This window comes from Mus caroli, unplaced genomic scaffold (assembly GCF_978045245.1).
Source record: "Mus caroli unplaced genomic scaffold, Mus_caroli_1 scaffold_17, whole genome shotgun sequence".
Taxonomy (NCBI): Eukaryota; Metazoa; Chordata; class Mammalia; order Rodentia; family Muridae; genus Mus; species Mus caroli.
In genome coordinates, this window is record NW_028227272.1 from 78,824,608 (window position 1) to 78,845,731 (window position 21,124).

The 21,124-nt window shown below is 35.5% G+C and overlaps 1 pseudogene; it reads right to left on the reverse strand.

Annotated features, from left to right (window-relative positions):
- Positions 1-5,711: 5,711 nt before the first annotated feature.
- Positions 5,712-7,702, reverse strand: LOC110311344 (cell division cycle 5-like protein pseudogene; annotated as a pseudogene).
- Between the last annotated feature and the right edge of the window lie 13,422 nt (positions 7,703-21,124).

Here is a 21,124-nt window from a genome sequence, read left to right on the forward strand (position 1 = left end):
ATATTATAGGAAGGGATAACTTGTAAAATATGAGCTACATGTATCCTTTGTATATAGAATGGTATATTTTAAGGCTAATAACAAAAGTGCAATTACAGAAGGTCAGAAAATCATGATTCTGGCAAACTTCCTCTCAAGAAAACTGTTTGAATAGAACTCTCTAAATCTGGCACCAAATATACAAATGGAAATTCACTGTATTAACTTACTAGCTCTAATACTGAACATAATATTTACATAAATTTAAGTTATGATGAATGTAGAAGCAATTATTTATGGCTTAGCTAACACAGAAATGCACTGATGTGTCAGTACTTATCGCTCCCCTTCTGAAACCAGAACCTATACGCTACATCACAGAATAAGCCGATATTACTACCTGAGTGATCCGCTGACCCATGTTTTCACTTTTATATCTAGGTTTTTATTTTGACTCATCCAGCTTCATGAGTAGCCAGATACCTTCTGCTCAACCACAAAGATTTGTGCCATTCCACTATCCCTGCTCCCTTCAAGCTATGATTGGTAACATGATCCAACTTTTGATTTACAACTGAAGGACAGAACATGAGATTTCATGTGGTTTGCATTGGAATAATGGCAAAATTCCACTGAGAACATTGCTGACGTATATGTTAGGTATTTTCAATATAACATTTTATTTTTTTTTATTGATAAAAAAGCTTTTTAATAAGCTTTCTCAAAAACATAAGACTTAGTCATGAAATTATGACAGCAATCATAATGTATTTGAATTATATTATTTCCTTTTTTATTGGTTATTTTCTTTATTTACATTTCAAATAGTTTCCCCACCAAAAATGCCCTATCTCATCGCCTCTCACCCTGCTTCTCTGAGGATGTTCCCCCACCTACTCCCCTCCTCCCTGCCCTGGAGTTCTCCTACACTAGGGCAAAGAGTCTTTACAGGACCAAGGGCCTATCCTCCCATTGATGCCTGATAAGGCCATCCTCTGCTACATATGTGTACAATTTGGTTGGTGATTTAGTCCCTGGGAACTCTGGGGGTTCTGGTTGGTTGATATTTTTGTTCTTTCTAGGAGGGATGCAAACCTCTTCAGCTACTTCAGTCTTTTCTCTAACTCCTCCATGTGGGACCCTGTGTTTTGTGGTCAGTTCAATGGTTGGCTTCAAGAATCTGCCTCTGTATTTGTCAGGCACTAGTAGAGGCTCCCAGGAGAGAGCTATATCAGGCTTCTGTCAGAATGCACTTCTTGGCATCCACAATAGTGTCTGGGTTTGGTAACTATATGGGATGGATACCCAGGTGGGGCAGTCTCTGGAAGTCCTTTTCTTCAGTCTCTGCTCCACAATTTGTCTCCATATTTCCTCCCATGAGTATTTTGTTCTCCCTTCTAAGATTAACTGAAGCATTCACACTTTGTTCTTTCTTCTTGAGCTTCATGTGGTCGGTGAATTGTATCTTGGGTGTTCTGAGCTTCTGGGCTAATATCCACTTATTAGTGAGTGCATACCATGTGTGTTCATTTGTGACTGTGTTACCTCACTCAGGATGGTATTTTCTAATTCCATCCATTTGACTAAGAATTTTATGAACTCATTGTTTTTAATAACTGTGTAGTACTCCACATTGTAAATGCACCACATTTTCTGTATCCATTCTTCTGTTGAAGGACATCTTGGTTCTTTCCAGCTTCTGGCTATTATAAATAAGGCTGCTATGAACATAGTGGAGCATGTGTTCTTATTACCAGTTGGAACTTCTTCTGGGTATATGCCCAGGAGAGGTATTGCTGTATCTTCCGGTAGTATCATGTTCAACTTTCTGAGGAAACTCCAGACTGACTTCCAGAGTGGTTGTACAAGCTTGCAATCCCACCAGTAATGGAGGAGTGTTCCTCTTTCTCCACATCTCACCAGTATCTGCTGTCACCTGAATTTTTGATCTTAGCTATTCTGACTGGTGTGAAGTGGAATCTCAAGGTTGTATAGTTTTTCAATATATGTATATATACATGTACATTTTATGTATATATAATATATTTTAATGTGTATTTATCTAAATAGTGAAGAAAATTATAAAATTTGGGAGTTTCTAGACTTATCGTGAATCATAAACTATTAACATATGTTGAGGTTAAATAGAAAACACACATTTAATTTTAAAGACTATGATAATCAGCCTGGGGGTATAAGGTGATCCAGTGATGGACATCCCTGAAAACATGAATATAAGAAATATTATACAGACTGAGCAGATTATATATATATATATATATATATATATATATCTTGTTGAATATATACACATTGATATTGATTCAAATTTTATGAAAATCTTTGAAAATGAGATAATGAAAATTTCTGATTCCATATTAAAACCATTTTTAAATTAAGAAAAATAACAGCAACTATACACTTTCTTAGGTACATCTACCCCTTATCACAAAATTAATATTTAGGAAAATATGTAATAGTATGTAAATAGGAGGAAATGGTTCTTTAAATCTTTACAAGACATGAAATTATGTTCACGTTATGCATTTCAATATGTACAGATATAAAAGTAAATCCACCACTCTGACAGACAAGTTATATCAGAAAAGATGTTTTTTCTTAAAATTAGAAACATTATGGCTTGCTTTCTTAGAAACACGAAGAAACAGGTATTAGCTAGGAACAGTGGAGTTTTCCAGATGAGATAGTCTGGACTTAGAAGTGTTTTAGAAAACAAGAAAAGTGCAAAGTTTCACTAAGTCCCTCAAGTAAAAATGATGTAAACCCACAGATGACAGTTTAATGGGCTCAGGCAGGAGGATGGGGATACATAATATCAAGATAAATGGTGCTGAATCCCATGGACAGATTCAGTTACAGACTCTACAGATCAATAGTGGCAATCAGGATGAGAATTTACTGTTAGGGGAACATATTTTGGTAGTATCTGTGGCTGCCTGACAATGCATATTCAAAAGACAAATTATGTACCCTTAGATGTTAACCTTGCTACTGATGAATTTAGTAATTTTTGAGGTATACTAAAAACATTGAACCTCTTTTGTTTAAAAAAAATCATATTGTAGTGATTATGGTATTTCTTCTTAAAGAATTTAGTATCCCTCAAATTATGATCAAACGATTAGTTTTTAACTCACGATATAATATTAATATTGAATTTATTTATCTACTTATAATCTAAACACAGTGAAATCCTGCTACCTGTATTTAATATTTGCAAAAACAAAACATGACATTGAAGGATATGCATTGAAATAGGACTGAAAATGATATATTATGCTGTATTCAGGGAAGATGTCAACCTTGCATAAACTGGACAACACTGCATCTGTTAGCAAAACAGTCATTGACAACTTTGCTTTAAGAAAAATTGCACTTATTGATATGGAGATTAAAAAAGGAACAATTAATCAAGTGTCAGGTTCTCAGTTTTTAGTGTCCATTCTTTCTATAAAATAACAAAGAGATATTCAGAATTTTATTCATCCAGATTGTCAGTTTCATTTTATTTGCTTGCATTTGCAATATATGACACTCTCAGACTGCTATATTAAACACTATTGCCTTCATTTGAATTTGAAATGTCTTCTTAAAAATTTCATGGAGTGAAGTGTTGGTTATTAGTTGGTGGGATTTAGGGCACTGATTGAATCCTGAGGTCGGAGTTGTAATCAACAGATTCTTTCCTTGGCAGATTAAAAATGAATGGTTTTCCAGAAAGAAGATGAATGTCGGTTTTAGAAAATAAGTAAGTTTGGGAAGATCTTCCTTGTCTCTGTGTAACTCCAGAAGGTCGTATGTAAGCTGCCTCCTCCACCACATACTCTCTGTCATGATGTTCTGTCATACTCCATGTCTCACAGCACAGAACCAAGTGACCACAGCCTGAAACAACGGAATAATGAGTAATATACTTTCCTCAGTTGAGTTGTTTCTCTTAGTTTTGTTTTTCAAAGTTATATGAAAAAGTGATGAACATAAAAGAACAGTTGAATACATTTCATGAAGCAATTTTTCTCAAATCATATTCATATGTTGGTATCCACTGTTCCACTAATAGATGATAAAGAGCAGAACACACAGCCTCAAAGGAGAACTGGTGCTTTTCTTTGTAATGATTTTTCAGAAATAATTCTTATAACCTAAACCTGGACATGTAACATTTTTCTTTATTGTGATTGGCTTTTTTCCTATAATTACTGATCAACTATCAAGTGCTGAAAACTTCTAATATCACTTTAAGGTGTATAACTGAAAAAAATACAAGCTGATTATATTCTTTTTTAAGCTAAATAATATGGAGTTTTCTTTTATTAGTGCAACATTTAATTGATGTATTACTTAGATTACTTTTTATGTTTGAAAAATCAGTTATGCATTTGCATCATAAGAAATTTGATGATATATTGTTAATATTTGTAAAATTTCCCCATTGTCTTCAATATTCAGACTTTTCACTTGTGACTAATGTTAGGATTCAAACCTAAAATGAATATATTCCTTCAATCGTTAAGTTATTTGATGTATCAAAGACAATATTACATTAATCTCACACATTGTCTTAATACCTCCTCACTGTTTTGGAGTTTCCTTTTATATTTATGAATTCAATAATAATTCATAACAATTATTCTCCTTTATATCCATAAATGCTTTCAATCATTTTGGTTCAAATATTCATTTTGAGAATTTAACCTTTTTCAGTCCATGATTAATTTTATTAATTTATTTATTTATTAACTTTACATCTGGAACACAGACCCTGCCTTCTTCCTCCCTTCCTAATTCCATCCACAAAAGCCTCTCTCCACATTACCCCTCCACTTCAAAGGAACAGGGAGGTCCCCAATGGGAACCAAGCAACTCTGGCACATCAACTAACATTAGGACTAACCACATCTTTTCCAATTGAAGTCAGACAAGGCAGTCAAGCTAGAGGAAGGGGATTCAAAAGCAGGAAACAGAATCAGAGACAGCCTCCACTCCATCTGTAAGGAGGCCCACATGGGGACCGAATGACACATCTGCTACAAATATGTAGGGAGCCTAGGTCCAGCTCTTGTACTGTTTTCCTTAGTACTTCAGTATCTAAGAGCCCCCATTGGCCTAGTTGACTGTGTATGTCTTTCTGTGATGTCATAGAAGAATCCAGCTCACTCCTTCCTCTCTCTCTTCCACAAGACTCCCCACACTCAACTGAGGTCTGGCTGTGGGTCTCTTCATTGGTTTCCATCAGATGATCAATGAAGCCTCTTAGGAGATAGTTATGCTAGGCTCCTGTCTGCAAACATAGCAGTGCCTTTAATAGTGTTAGGGGTTGGCTCTCTCCCTCATTTGGGCCAGACATTGGCTGTCCTTTGACTCAATCTCTGTTCCATCTTTATCTCTTCCTCTATTTTTTTCCCCACATGTCCTTTTATTCAAGGGTGTACTCAGAGACAGTATTTAAAGTCAGGCTTTTAAAATTAAAGGCCTACACTACAGAATTTTGTAAATATGACACAAAGAATGAGCATCAGGATAATTTAAACCCTCATTATCCTGGAGGCCAAGTTTGTAACAGGGACGAGCAAGATCAGTATCATTCACAAGAAACAATTGAGAAACCACGGATGCTGTGTAATTTTGTCAATGAAGAGAAAGGTCAGTTTCAGCCTTGCTGAGTAGAAAACCAGCAACCAGTTCTTCTGTGACAGAGCATCAACTGTGCTTCAGATCTTTGCCTGAAAATTCTCTTTTTCCATCAGCAAATCTGCATATCTCTGCTGAAGCTTTCTCCTTCCTGTTGCCACTGCACATCTTCTTTTAGACACTCTAGCCTACAGGGAATAGCAGAGTCTTCGTGTTTCTTGAGTTCTTCAAAAATGCATAGCTCCAAGTGAGCCTGCTCAATGTAGTCCCATAAGTCATTCAACTGTTTCGTGAACCCCACAGCATGACACTGGTAACCACCAGGCAAATTTTTCATCTTCTTTTCCATCTTTGCTACTCTCTTGGCTTCTGTTGTCATGTGACCCCTGTTTATCTCAAGTCTCTTTTCAAGTGATTTAATTCTGTCCTTTTGGTTAGTAAGATTAGCTCATGCTTTGAGCAGGAAGATAGAGAACTTGCCTGTAGCGTTCCTCCCACACCTGGTTGTAAGCTTCCCTGGAGAGTTCTACATATCTCATTCCTTGTTTTACCACGTTCATCTCTTGTACCAGGACAAGATTATAGGACTTTTTCAGATCTTCTTTGGAGAAATTCTCATAAGGGCTATGCTCAAGATAGATAATGTACTCTGAATTGTTGGTAGCAAACCAGGCATTTTTTTCTTATTTTTTAAATTTATTTTTATTTTTTATTTTTATTTTTTATTTCCAGATGGCTCGTGAGGGTGATGAAGAAGATCATAAGAAGCATCATAATAATTTCTTTTTTCGATCAGTTCTTCCCTCTTCTGTAAATCTCTTAGAGGTGGTTCTACATTTAAAGGTCTTAAAACCGTTTCATTTACTTCCGACAGTCTGGGTAGATCCTTCTGAACAGGTTTGTGCATTCGTTTCTTTTCCTTTATACTCTCCCCAACTCCTATGGGCTGCTTTGAGCATCCACGTCAATGTAGGCAGCACCTATTTCACGTTCTTCCAGTTTCTTCTCTAATCTTTCTGGCAGAACAATTTTAACATCATTCTTAGGTGCAGGGAAGCCTAACAACCCTATACGGAAATGTTCACGAGATTCTCTTTCCATCTGCTTCATGTAAGAGGGATCTCTATAAGTCTGCCATTCCATCCTCTGGATTAATGTTTAATTTGTCTCTAAATGATGTTCTACCTGGGGTGGCATTAGTGAGTGGGTTAGGGGTTGTTCCACTCTGGGGAGTCAGCCCTTCAGCTCCATGAGGAGTCCTGAAAGGGGTAGACAGAACTGTATTTGGAGTCTGCACAACCTGCTGCTGCGGGGTCACACCAGAGCAACCACTCTCTTGCAGCAAGGTATTAAGCCCACCTTTCAATGGAGTGTCCACATTGGTCAAGGCCATCATGACGTCTGAGCTTCCTGAAGAGTCCCGTCTTGAGACTCTGGTGTCCGTGGTGTTCTCAGAAGTTGCTGTTGTTTGTGACATTGTACTCAGACAGGAGAGTGCTAGAAGCAGTTTGTGATTGAAGGCTCCTCCACCATCTGCAACTTCACTGGCCTGGCTTACCTTGACAACTTCCTGGAGTTCAGCATCTGAAATCTGAGGGGCAGGCAACACAAGCTTGCTTCTCTTTTTAGTAAACTCAGAGACACCACTAGTTTGGAGGATAGCTGATGGTAAATCAGATTCCCCTTTCCTTTTTAAACGCTGTTTGTCTTTTTTTTTTTTTTTCTATCCCTGGTTTCTTTTTCAGATCTTCTCTCCCCATCAAGATCCTGCTGTTGTAATCCTAAAATCTGCATCAAGGGCCTGGTAATTCTCTTCAGAGGTATCATAAAAACCAAGAGCAGGCTCTTTTTCAAATGAGATTTCAGCACTAGAATCGATTCCTCTCTTCTTTTTCCTTTCCTTCTGAACCTCTCTGGCAGCTGTTCAAAGCTCTCCTCTTTTCTGGAGGGCAGCAAGGCGTCTTGCTTCTTCCAACTGTTTTTCTCTTGCTTTCTGTTTAGCCTTCTTTCCTTGAGGATTGGCCAGACCTGCTCGAGCCTCAGAAAGCGTCTCACCTCCATCCTCATCCATGTTTTCCTAATTTCTTTCTCATCCTGTTTAATGCTCGTATAAAGAAAGGGGACTGATATATATATATATATATATTTAGTTAATTTTGTGATCCACTTTGCTGAAAGTATTGATTAGTGTTGTTCTCTGGTCAAATATTTCAGGTCACTTATGTATTCTCAACAATGAACAACAATGCATTGACTTCTCCATGCTCTTGATACTACAGCTATAACTTCAAAGAATAAATTGAGAAGATCTGGAGAGAATGGGCAGCCTTGTCCATGATTTTAGTGGAATTCCTTTTAGTTTATCTCCAATTAATTACATGTGGGCTATTGGCATGCTGTATATTGCTTTTATCATATGCAGCTATGCACCTTGAATCCCTGATCTCTCCAAGACTTTTAACATGAAGCAGTGCTGGATTTTGTCAAAGGGTTTTTCAGCATCTAATGAGATGATCCTATGGGTTGTGTTCATATGGTGGATTATATTCATGGATTTTAATATATTGAACCACCTCTGCATTCTAGAATTGAAGCCTACTTAATTATGTGGAGTGATGTTTTTGATGAGGTCCTGGATTCAGTTTGTGAGTATTTTATTATTTTTGCATCAATATTCATAAGAGAAATTCATCTGAAATGCCCTTTTTTGTTGTTGTTGAGTCTTTGTGTGGTTTAGGTATCAGTGTGACTATGGCTTCATAGAATGAGTTTGGCAGTATTCTTTCAGAAGTCTGGTAGAATTTTGCACTAAAACAATTTAGATCTGGCCTTCCCATGGGGAGATGAATGCTTCGTTTTCCTTAGGGCATGTGGGTTTTTGAAATAGTTTCCATGATGTTCATTCAAATCTGGCAAATGGTATCTATCTAAAAAATCATCCATTTTATTTAGGTTTTTTAAATTTTGTAGAGGCTTTTGAGGTAAGATGTAATGTTTCTTAGAATTTCCTCAGTGTCTGCTGTTATCTCTCCCTTTGCATATATGATTTTGTTAATTTAGACACTTGGCCTTTTTCTCTTGCAGCAATTAATTTTTTTTATTTTGTATATAGATTTGGTGTTTTGATTATAAAGTGGCTAAAGGACTTCTTTCTTTCTTTCTTTCTTTCTTTCTTTCTTTCTTTCTTTCTTTCTTTCTTCCCCCTCCCTCTCTCTCTCTCTCTTTCTTTTTTTTTTTGTTTCATTCTTACCCAGTCTAATTTCTGTCATATCAGTTTCTTATTTGTTTATAGACAGTTTGGGGAAATTTCATCTGTGATTTTTATTGAAAATATTTCCTGAGCCTTAGAGCTGGGTTTCTCCTCCTTCTTCTATTTCTATTATTCTTAGATGAGGTCTTTTTTATAGTATCCTGGATTTCCTAGATGCTATGTGTCAGGATTTTTTTTTTTATAAATCAATTTATTCATTTAGTTGCTCTACATACCAATATCAGCTCCTGCTCTCCTCCAGGTCCCTGCCCTCACAGCTTCTGCTTCCATCCCCCCTCCTCTATCATATATTCTATGCCTGCCCCCCCCCCATCATATATTCTATGCCTGATATTTTCACTTCCATCTCTTGTATTGTCTTGGTAATGCATACATCTGTTGATCATGTTTTTGTTTTTTTCTATAAGTTTTCCATCTCCAGGTTGCATTTTCGTTATTCCTCTATTTCCATTTCTAGGTCTTAAATAGTTTTCTTTACTTTTTCACTTGTTTCACTATATGTCCCTGCATGTCTTTAAGGGACTTATTCATTTCCTCTTCAAAAGCCTCTCTCATCTTCATGAGTACAGATTTAAGGAAAATTTCTTGTGTTTGGTTCTGTTAGAGTACCCCAGGTTTGCTGTGGTAGGATAGCTGTGCTCCAGAGGTGCCATATTGCTCTGGCTTTTGTTGATTATGTTCTTAACCTGGTCTGATATATCTAGTTCTCCATGAATGTTCCTGCATTAGCAGGTCATCAAGAAGGTAGGCCTAACCTCGATGTTCCTGGTTCCAGAGGCCTTGGGTGACCAGCCTTGGGCTAGACAATGGTTTTCAGGGCAGCTGGGCATGTCACAGAGTACTCATGGGTAACTGATTGGGTGGGAAGTGATCTAATCTCAATGATCCTATTGCAGTAGGCCTGGTGAAGGCTGGCAGAGTGGTGGTCAGACAATGGGCAGCATGGAGCTCTGGGCAGCTGAGCGTGCACCAGGAGCAGGCAGGAGACTGGTTGGGAGGAGAGACCTAACCTGGATGTTTCTAGTACAACAGCTGGTGAAGGCAAGCAGAGTAGTGGCCAGACAGTCCATCTAATGATATCTACAGATAGTTTAACATAAATGGAAAGCAGTTTGAAAACATATATCCTTAATTTTCATTATCCACTTTTAGTTTTTAATCTTTGTTAACAGCTAATTTATTTGAAATATACTTTCCATGATGTTCATTCTTTTTTAAAATAAATTTTGTTAAAGTTCTCAGATGCTTTTCTCTCACCTTTCATGAATAAATATGAATTTCATAAATTATAAGTACTAAAATATATCTATAAGGGTTTTACATAGGTTAGCCTCTTCAACTTTTGTGGAAGGTGTGGGGCATCCCAGAGGAGCAATAGAAAATAATCACTTACTCTAGGGGAAGTCATATTTCTTAGTATCAATCACTGTTGTGTTGACTATGCTCAAGGAAATCATTTTTCATACATGCTTAATTAGGCAAGCCCAATTAACATTAGATAGGTGCAGAAAAAAGACATTAATAATAGGGACTTGTTGAGGAAAAGAAGGGGTTCATTGCAGAGAAGGGAAGAAAAACTATGAGGGAACATATGATCAAAGTACACTATTTGGAAATATTTCTGTATGTACTTTACCTATAGAAATTTGATTAGTTCTCTTTCAGTTCCACTGCTCACTGTCATCATATGGCTTGGTCTATATGTTGACATTATAGGTTGTCAGATATTCTCCATGAACTGAATGCTCCTTTCATTTCAAGAATGCATGGTTTTCCATACATACTAAATAATCACTCAGTACCTGTTGGGGTGAAATATCAGCTTACTAAACTTAACTTTTTACCTTTTGACAACAAAACACCTTTCAGTTATTTTTTTCACTTTAAGATTAAACAGCCTACCATTTGTGATAGTGTCATTAAATTGTAAATTTTACCAAAATAATCAGCTACTTAACAAGATCATTATTTTCTGAATCCATAAAATAATTTGTTCATGAAAGAAATGAGAATATTTCCCCCAATTCTCACTTATAGATGAGGAAATGGGAGACAGGAAGATAAGAATTATCGAAGGTTACAAATCTGCATTATTTTGTACTTAATGTTTCTTGAGATTTTTGTTTTAGATTAATATTAAACCTTTCAGACAAGCAAGGAATTGTTACTTCATGTATTACTGAGACAGCAAAAATTATATTTGAAAATATTTTTAACTCAGACAACCTTGATTCTATTTGACATTTTAACTGTCTTATCTTTATCCCATGTAATGAATGGATTAGGTAATTACTTTACTCTGGAGATTTTGTTACATGGCCTGATATTAAAATTTGGGGAAACCAATTTGGCTGGTAAATTAGAAAAAGAAGTTAGATGGAATAGCCCAGGGAAAATGGAAAATGGGATTTCTTTTATGTTAAGACACAGGTTACAAAATTAAACGTCTACATTGTTAAGTTTTGACAATGATGCCATTCATATTATACACCTAACTACTTTCCATACTGATTCATTGTAGGATATCCTATTTTTTTATTGTTACTTGATATAGCATTTCCCTTCCTATAATATTATTAATAAAGAAGATGAGAATTCAGAGTTCATTTCAGCCATTATTTTATTGCATCCTATGTCTTTAGAGTAGAGATAAGATGAAGTCTACATGCTGAATACCTTTGTCTGGGTAAATGCATTCTATAGAAAAAAAGATGCCCACCTTGTCTTGGCACTGTGCTCACAGCTAGCATGTTTCAAGCAACAATAACCATATGAGGGGGGTTGAATAAATAGTCCATGAAGAATTCTATAATGAATGGAAGTGAAAACAAAAAGTTAAGATTATTTTGTCATGTTTTATAATATCTGAAAATGAATGTTAGTAGCTATGCTTGCCTCCAACTTGGAATAACTGTACTATATTCTTGTGTTCCACATATTGAAAGAAGAGAACCAAACCACGAGTGGTTGTGGGTGATCTCCACATTTTACCAAGGCATGCATATAGATAAATGAACATATGTGCATACACACAAACACACAATCACATAATAATAACAATAATAATAATAATAATAATAATATAAAATGTTTCAACATTATAAAATCAGATTTGTTTTGTTTTGTTTATGTTTTTGTGGGTTTTTTTTTTTTTTTTTTTTTAGAGACAGGGTTTCTCTGTATAGCTCTGGCTGTCCTGGAACTCACTCTGTAGGCCAGGCTGGCCTCGCACTCAGAAATCTGCCTGCCTCTGCCTCCCAAGTGCTAGGATTAAAGGCATGTGCCACCACTGCCCAGCTAAATCGGAATCTAATAATAGACATTGTGTACTTTGAAAGTATGAATATTTTTAGATTAAGTAGCAATCTCTAGCCTTACCTCAATCTTTGTTCCTTCTTAGGAAAAAGAGATGAACATAGGTAATTAAAACTTAACTGTGTGTGTGTCTGTGATTGTGACATTTCTACAATATAATATTTAAAAACAAGCAGCAAAATATTGTTAAATTTCATAATATATTGAAATTAGGACAAATACAACTTTAATTTTTACCTGATTGAAATCTGTAATCAGAATGTCTTCAGTGAAAAGTCTTTTTATATTCAATTATTATATTTGATAATTTTACACTAAAAGATATAACAGGCTAGGTATTATTATCCCATGATAATTATTGTCCTAATAACCCTCATATCTATTTTCTCATTAAAGGTTTCAAAGCTTTAGCTATCTTTATGACAAATTATTTAAAAGAATATTCACAATATTTCAGAAAATATTGAATGTGCATTTGCATCCTAAATTCATAAAAATCAAAGATTTTCATTTGCAAAGAATTCTGATTAAAATTCATACAGAGTCAATTTGCTAAAATTATTCCTTATCTGATAATCATAAGATAATATAATTATTGAATTAACCAAAAGTATTCTAAAACCCCAGTGTTTAAATGCATAAATATCCAGACTTGTCTAAAGTTCATGTAAAACTTAATTGAAAGTATTGAATATTTAGGCATCTGTAAAGAACAGCTTGCCTAATTAATTTATAAAGGTGAATACTACATAAATATTTACTGTTTATTTAAGACATTGATTGGTCAGAACACATTTGTGAATTAAAATTATTTCTAAAATATGGAGTTCTGGGAAGTAGGCCAAGGTCATGGGTTTGATACAAACCATGCAGGCTAATAATAAGAACTCATATATTACCTGAACTGAATTATTCAGCTGTAATCGATACTGTCTAACTTTTTAAAGTTCATCAGACATCTACAAGGTACTTTTATGTTCAAAAGCTGTATTTTCTTCCAGAAGAATTGCTACATATTTTCATGATATGGTTATAGCATTCCTAATTGTTGAGTTGCATTCTCAAATCATATTGATAAATGGTTTGTTGTGAAAGAGAAGTTAGATTTGAAGTCTTCACAAAATAAGAGAATATTTAAGCACAACTTTCATTGAGTTAGATGACATATATTTTACATATTGCATTTGTTATTTTATATTGATATTTATTAAATTCATTTGTTTCCCCTTTCCTCCCCACAATGTATCCTCAATTGGTCTAGAATTCACTTTGTCATTGAAGATAAATGACAATCTGTGCCCTGAACAGTGAGATATAATAGAGATTAGGGTTCCAAATACATAGATCATTTGATTCACTTATTAATTGCTGTTGGGTCTTGATAAAACATAAACATCTTAGACAATAACATATATTTCTGCACATTTAAAGGAGTGTGCCATGTTATAAACAGAAAATTGACAAGATAGTTATTATAAGACACAGGACCACTTTACAGAATCTTCTGCTTCACTATAATGTTTCAATAAAAGAATGAAGATGTTTTTAAAACTCAGACTGACTTGTGTGCAATCATTAGATTAAAAAAAAATGTAATTGACATTTATTACTGCCAAAGTTTTTAATGGAAAAATACCACTTCAGTGTTGTATATTACCTATATTTTCTTAGTTTATTCAAAACACTAAAGTTTTGATTCTATAAAAAGATAAGAATACATGTTTTAAATTTCTTGAGTTTGAATTCAAATTATATTGCTGCATAAAAGAATAAAGGAAATAATATTTATTGAAGAACTAAGTTATACCTGGTAATGGTTCAAACTATTCCTTTGAGAATCCATAAAGAATGGATGAACATATTAAAAATGCTACTGACAATGCATCTATGATTTCAAACACATGATCCAATTCATTCTTTTTCACTTTTCTAAAAGTATTTATTAAATCTCTTCCATCTGACAAAAATCTATTCTGAGCTCAGGAAAAGTGAATAACAATATGTTATTGTATAGCTTTACAATACAGCAGAAGAATTACAGACAGAATGGAAACGAAGTCAGATGTTCACAAATGCTATGCAGAAATCCTAAGACATGTACTATATTAGCAAAGAGCCGGAAGGCATCTGAAGATGTGATGGTGAGTGAAGGACTCTGTGTGTGACTAGCAGTTTTTTAATAAATACTTCTTCATTAATATCTTTCTGACAAGGTTCCTCATAGTACAGCTACCTTTAGGTCTGTGACACCACTCATACAATTCATATTTCATACTTATATTTTGCATAGTTGAAAAATTCTATTTTTTGAACCCCTTTTTTCAGAGTTCTTTCCCACAGCTTTAAGGGCTGTCTTGAAAGTCACAGCATTTATTATTTTGCTTAAGGACACTAGATATACCCTTACCTCCTTGATGCCTACAATTTCTAATTATCACAGAGTACTTAACATTGGCAGGGAGAACATTCTCAGATAACCATGGCAGGGAGAATATTTCCTGAAGGAGGAACATAAAGTAAATTATGTACATGATTATACAAACAAGCCTTAGGCATAGCAACCAGCAGCACACATGGATGCCCATAGAATAGGCTCGCTCTACTCCAAGGTCAGAAACTATGTCCCGACATCCTTTGCAATTGGCCATGCAGGAGTTTGCATGTGTGTGCCTATATGCCTGGGTCTGTGTATCAGTGTAGATAAGATATAAATGGTATACTTCTTTTTTTTTTTTTTTTTTGGTTTTTCGAGACAGGGTTTCTCTGTGTAGCCCTGGCTGTCCTGGCACTCACTTTGTAGACCAGGCTGGCCTCGAACTCAGAAATCCGGCTGCCTCTGCCTCCCGAGTGCTGGGATTAAAGGCGTGCACCACCTGGTATACTTCTTGAGTAGCTGTCTGCCTTGGATGAATTTTTTTCTGTGAATTAATTAAGCTATATAAAGTGGATAGATCAATAATTTGTTAATTTGTTCAAATAACAAATCTTAATGTAAGACACAGGAAAATTAGGAGAAGAAATAAGAATTGAAAGAGTTGACAGGAATAATCCAAATATTTAGCAAATTAAACAAGCATCAATTAGGGTAGAACATTTTGTTTAGGGAATTGAAGAGTTTTACTTTATGAATTATTCCCTTTCTTGTACCAGTTCATACAAGGCCATACATACGTTTATTCCATGACCATGGACATTTTCATTTTTCAGTCGAATTACATAATAGCTTCAAAATCATTATGATCATGTCACTTTTCTTCTTTATTTTAAATGCATTTTGAAGAAGTTTCAGCTGTAGGACAACGTACAGAAAGTTTATTAATGGGATTATATGTAGTACCTTGTAACTATTCACATGATCTTTAGACACATTAAAAATGAAGTGTCATCATACCCCTTTAACTAAAGTGAGTCTTGAAAACCATTCATTTAGATAAAGACTGCAGTTCTTTTTCATATCAGTTAGTACATCTTTCTAATGGGAATAGTAAGGATAATTGGATCAGAAGTTTTAGAACTGATGGAGATGTATGAAGAATAAAGAAGTAAAATAAAATAAAATCTAGAAAGAAACCAACTCTAACAACAAAGCAAAAGAATAAACCACATTTGCATGTTACTATAAAGAAGAATAAATTAAAAAAATTAATAAGGAAAGCCAGTACTATAGAAAGATGATAAAAATTGTTGGTCTGCCATAAACAGAAGAAAGAAATCTAAGTTAATAATCATATCACCAGGTGTCTTTAACTCTCTGAGAGATAAATAATAATAGCTATTCAACCACAATATTCATCAATATTTGACAAGAATATATTTCAAACAAAAGCAAACATTTACAGTATTAAATTATTTTCTGTAAAATTATATTTTATTTGCCTGAGGCAAATGCCATGATGGAGGCTTACTTCTGAATGTGTTTTCCCTTTCTAGTTCTTTCTGAACGCTGGCTGACAGGCTTAAACTCCTCTCCAAGATGACTGTTTTATTATAACTGCTCTCATATTCTCACTGAATTGCTTTGCTTATCTGTAAAACAACTCTAGCTATCTGTTCTAATCTTCTGGACCCTCAATTTTTATTTCCTTCTGTTTTCACCTGTGTCTAGCTTGTTCTCACTGCAACTTCTATCTCTAAAACTGTCTCTAAAAGCTGCCTATGAAGTCCATGAACTGAACTGCTATAAACTCTACTCCACAGTACTGCCTCTCAACTCACTGATTAAACTGAATTGTCCCTCTGTTCTGTTCCAAAACAGCCTCCCTTACCTGTCCTCATGAAAGTTGAGAGTATCCTGTTTTTTACTCCTTCTGTCAAATCTTTCTCTGATTTATCACTTCATCTGCCCCTCAATTAGATGTCACTTAAAATGGTTACTCCCTTCTATAAACTAGTCTTGCCTACATTGTTTGGGACTAACGGTTGTATGAAGATTGGGTTTATATTACAGGTACAGCTTCCAAATCTAGTATTGTTCTAGATGATGGAATTCAGTAAAGGGGAAAATGTGCTAGTGTGTTATGTGTCACAAAAATAAAATCTCTGGGAAAAGTAGTCTCAAAGAACTTATCAAAAATGAGGTTTATTTGGCTTATACATCTAGAAGTTAAAAGTCCAAGATAGGGATATAACTCCCTGAAAGACTTCTGTGAAAGTTTGGTGTCTACATACTGAGTGAGAAATAAATGAAAAGTTTGGTAATAATATCATGAAGCAATATCCATGGTGCATAAGAATACCAATGGTGTCTCCAAGTTAAAATTGTCTAAATAGCACCACCTTTTGGACCAAGCATACAATGAATGCAATCTTTGGGAGATGTTTATCTGCTAAACAATAATAATACATGCTAATTATTTTGCACATAGGGGAGACAAATCAACCTGATGTCTGTGGTCATTAAATTTTCCAAAAGGGATTGTAGACTACAGAGAAAATTAAGTGAAATTTCAGAGCTTATAGTAAAGCAAGAAAAGGTACTATAAAACATTGCAGAAGATGATAACAAATTAATCCTTTTGAGTTGGATTGTACAAGTCTAACATAACCAAAAGAAAGACAGGAGTTGAAATAAAAAGGCTTTAAAGTGTGTAAAGTGTGTGTCTCACAATCTCAGTCAATAAAAAGTCATAACCAAAGTACTGACTAATAGTGATGTTGTTGAGAGAGGACAAATGTGTGAATTCATAAATAATCTTGCTTTTATTAAAATTAGGGAACATTTTTTTCTCAAATATAATAAAGCATCTTGACAGGCTTTCCTGTATTATGCTATGTTTGTTGAGAAATGTCTATTTGTAATTCAGGATGTTAGAAATATTTACTGTAGTGGTAATACTTCTGTAATTTAATGTTACAAGTTATGAACGTTTCAGTTCCATTGTTATATGCAATAAAGCATTGCATAGCTCTTTAATGGAAATTTGCATCACAATGGAAAGAATATAAATGTGCTTACTGGTTTGCAAATTATTTTTGTAGGTAGTCACCCTCTTTTCCATTTTAGAATAAAGCTCCAAAACTAAAACTGAAGCTTTTATGCCCGAGGTGACCTGATGTGCTACCTGGTTATAATTATACTGAATAAGTGATGGAAACAGAAAACATCAGACACTAACATATACAATTTTGTATAATACATAATCTTGAGTAGTCCACATTATTTTCCATCTATGGTTGCTGAAAATACTATTTCTACCAAGTTTCACAAAGACTGAATGATACTTAGAGCATATTGTTTTTTGTTTTTGATCATGTGGTAGTTTGAAATGGCCTGAGGTCTTATGCTTAAGCTCCATCCACTATGGAGAAAGACCCTCCTAAATGACAGGAGAAGACAGTCTTTTCCTGGCTGACCTCAGACCAAGATGTAGATCTCTCAAATCCTTCAGCACCATGTCTGGATCCCTGCTGTTATGCTTTTAGTCATGATGATAATGGATTGAACCTCTGAAACTATAAGCCAGCCCCAATCAAATATTCCCTTTTATATGAGCTACCCTGGTCAAGGTGTCTCTTCATACTAATGTGAACTATAAATGAGACACAAGTTGGTACTAGGTACTAGGATTTTGCTATGAATGGCTTGACCGTGCTTTTGTTTGAAGGAATGTGGATTGTCAGACTTTGGAAAGCAGTTAAATGCTTTAAGTGGGGATTAATGGTCCATCCTAATAGCAATGTCAAAGACATTGGTGCTGAGGGTGACTTTAACTATAGGGACCTGGCTCAAGAGGTTTCAGGGGAGAAAATGTTAGTATGTGACCTAGAGATTGCTTTTGTGATATTTTGGTAAAGAATGTGGCTATTTTTCACTCTTCTCTTAAGAGTCATCCTAAAGCTAATGTGAAAAGATTTAGGTTAATTATATTAGCAAAGGAAATATCAAAACAGTCTTGTATAAATTCTGTATGTGTTTTCTAAAGTTCACTCTTATGTAGAACATTTTAATGAAAAGGAGCAAACTCAGATAGGAAAAATACAAAATGTGTGGATTAAATATTGTAGTGGCTATTCCTGGTTGTCAACTTGACTATATTTGGAATGAATTACAATCCAGAATTGGAAGGCTCACCAGTGACCCTTATCTGGGGGCTTGGAGATGGAAGTTTCTGATCTGGATCTTGGTATGGTGATCTTGAGGCATAGTGGCTATGGATTCCAGAAGATTAAATCTCTGAGTTCAAGGTCATCTGGGATTAAAGGTGTGGTGGAGCACACCTTTAATCTGGGCTACACCTTCTGCTGCAGACAATATAAGGACATTCGAAGAAGGGAGTCTCACTCTTGCTCCTTCACCTGCTTGCTGTGTGAGACTGAGTAACTGCTAGATCCTTGGACTTCCATTCACAGCTACTACTGAACCATTGTTGGGAATCGGACTGCAGACTGTAAGTCATCAATAAATTCCTTTACTATATAGAGACTATCCATAAGTTCTGTGACTCTAGATAACCCTGACTAATACAAATATTAAAATGGAAGTGAAATGGTGTTGAATCCTCTGTGGAAGGAGTAAACATTATGGGACTAGTGAACTCAGGACAAGATCCCACCAAGCTAAGTTTGTTGTTTATGTGTTTGTAGTTGAAACAGGTGTAGTTGTCTCTGCATTATCATGACATGTTTGTTTGCTTGTCTGTTTGTTTTCATTTGGACATGAAGAGATATGATTGTGTGTTAAATTGACAAGGGATGGATTGTGAAGGCAATTCTCCAATGTTAACTTGACTACATCTGGAATGAACTACAATACAGAAATGGAAGGCACATCTGTTTTCCATATCATGAGGCTGGAAGACCCAGCCTCCTTAAAGAATTGTGACTATGAAAATCTTAGATCCCAGCATGGTGCTACACACCTGTAATCATATCACTCAGGGGACAGAAGCATGCAGATCTTTGAGTTCAAGCTCAGTTTACAGAGCAAGATCTAGGACAGTCAAGCCTAGGCAGTGAGGGATATAAAAGAACATGGAACCATGTTCCAGGCCCAGCAAGCAGCAGGACATGACAGCCGCAGTCACTGAGATCTAAATTTATAGTCAAGAATAGAGGGGATTACAGAGACAATTGATGCTGATTAGCTGAGCTAAGAAATTAGCTGTGATTAAGAAGAGACCAGTATCACTGAATTGAAATCTGGGAAGTGTTTTCTGAAACTACAAAGAAGCTATGTTCTAGAGATATCCAAGGCTGTACTTCATGCTGCAGCTGGACTTGGTAATGTCTAAAACTCACCCAGATTATACTGGTTTTGAGGGCATAAAAGGGTAATGGACAACAGCTGAGGCTTGTCATTGTGAAAATTAAGAAAAGGCAAAGTAGCCTGAGTTACAGTTGAAGTCCCAGAACTGAAGGGATCATGCATAGAATGTGATGTCTGGAACCATAGAGAGATCCTTTGAGAAACTATTCGTAAAGCTTTTACAGTGGAAGAACCCAGTGTACTGGAAATGCCAGTACCATGGGATGTTCACCAAGAACAGCAGCACCAATGCCCCATGTCCAGTGAAGGAACCAGAGCCTGGAGTTCTCTAGAGGGTAGAACTGGAGAAGTGATGAAGCCCATTGGAGGATATCATGTGTGAATCACAGACATTGAAATTGGGAAGAGAAAGCTGTGAATATGAAATTTTCTGGTGGACCCCAAGATTTTAGAGATTCCAGGGCTAACTGTCGAGGGAGGCTGCTAACTAGGAATGGAATCAGCCCAAATGAAAGAATTGTGTTGCAAGTCAGCAAAACTGAAAGAAGTTGGACACCAGACATGGAGATGCAGAGTTTAGAGTTTGCCCAAATGGATTTTGCTCTTGCTTTGGTCAGTATTTCCTCCTTATAATGTTTTGGAAAGTAATCTGCTTTTGCATTTGGATATTTTTAAGAGATCATGTGACTCTCAAAAGAGGTTACGGGATTTGGAATTTTAACATTGTTGAGACTTCTATAGAATGTGGGGACTTTTGAAGTGAATATATTTATATATTTTGCATTTTGCTATAGCTAGATATGGCCAACATGGCCTCATGTGTTTGAACAAACCCTTGGGAATCAGGTAGTGGCATGTGGTGGTTTCAAAATGCTTGTCCTATGGGAATTTGAAGTACGTGGGGGGTGTGGCCTTATGGGAGAAGGTGTGGTCTTTTGGGAGGAAGTTGGTCTTTGATGCCCTGTGCTTAAACTCTGGTCAGTATGAAAGATCGTCCCTTCCTAACTCTTTTTGTTATAATTTGGTGAAGGATGTGGTTAACTGTTCCTCACTGAAAACTTGACTAGCAGTTATACTAAAATAAAAGCTATGTCTTGCAAATTTGGAGCACAAAAGTTTTCTTTCTTTTTTTTTTTAATAAATATTTTATTTCACTCTTACCAATACCATATCAGTTTGAAAAGTATTATTTAACAAATAAA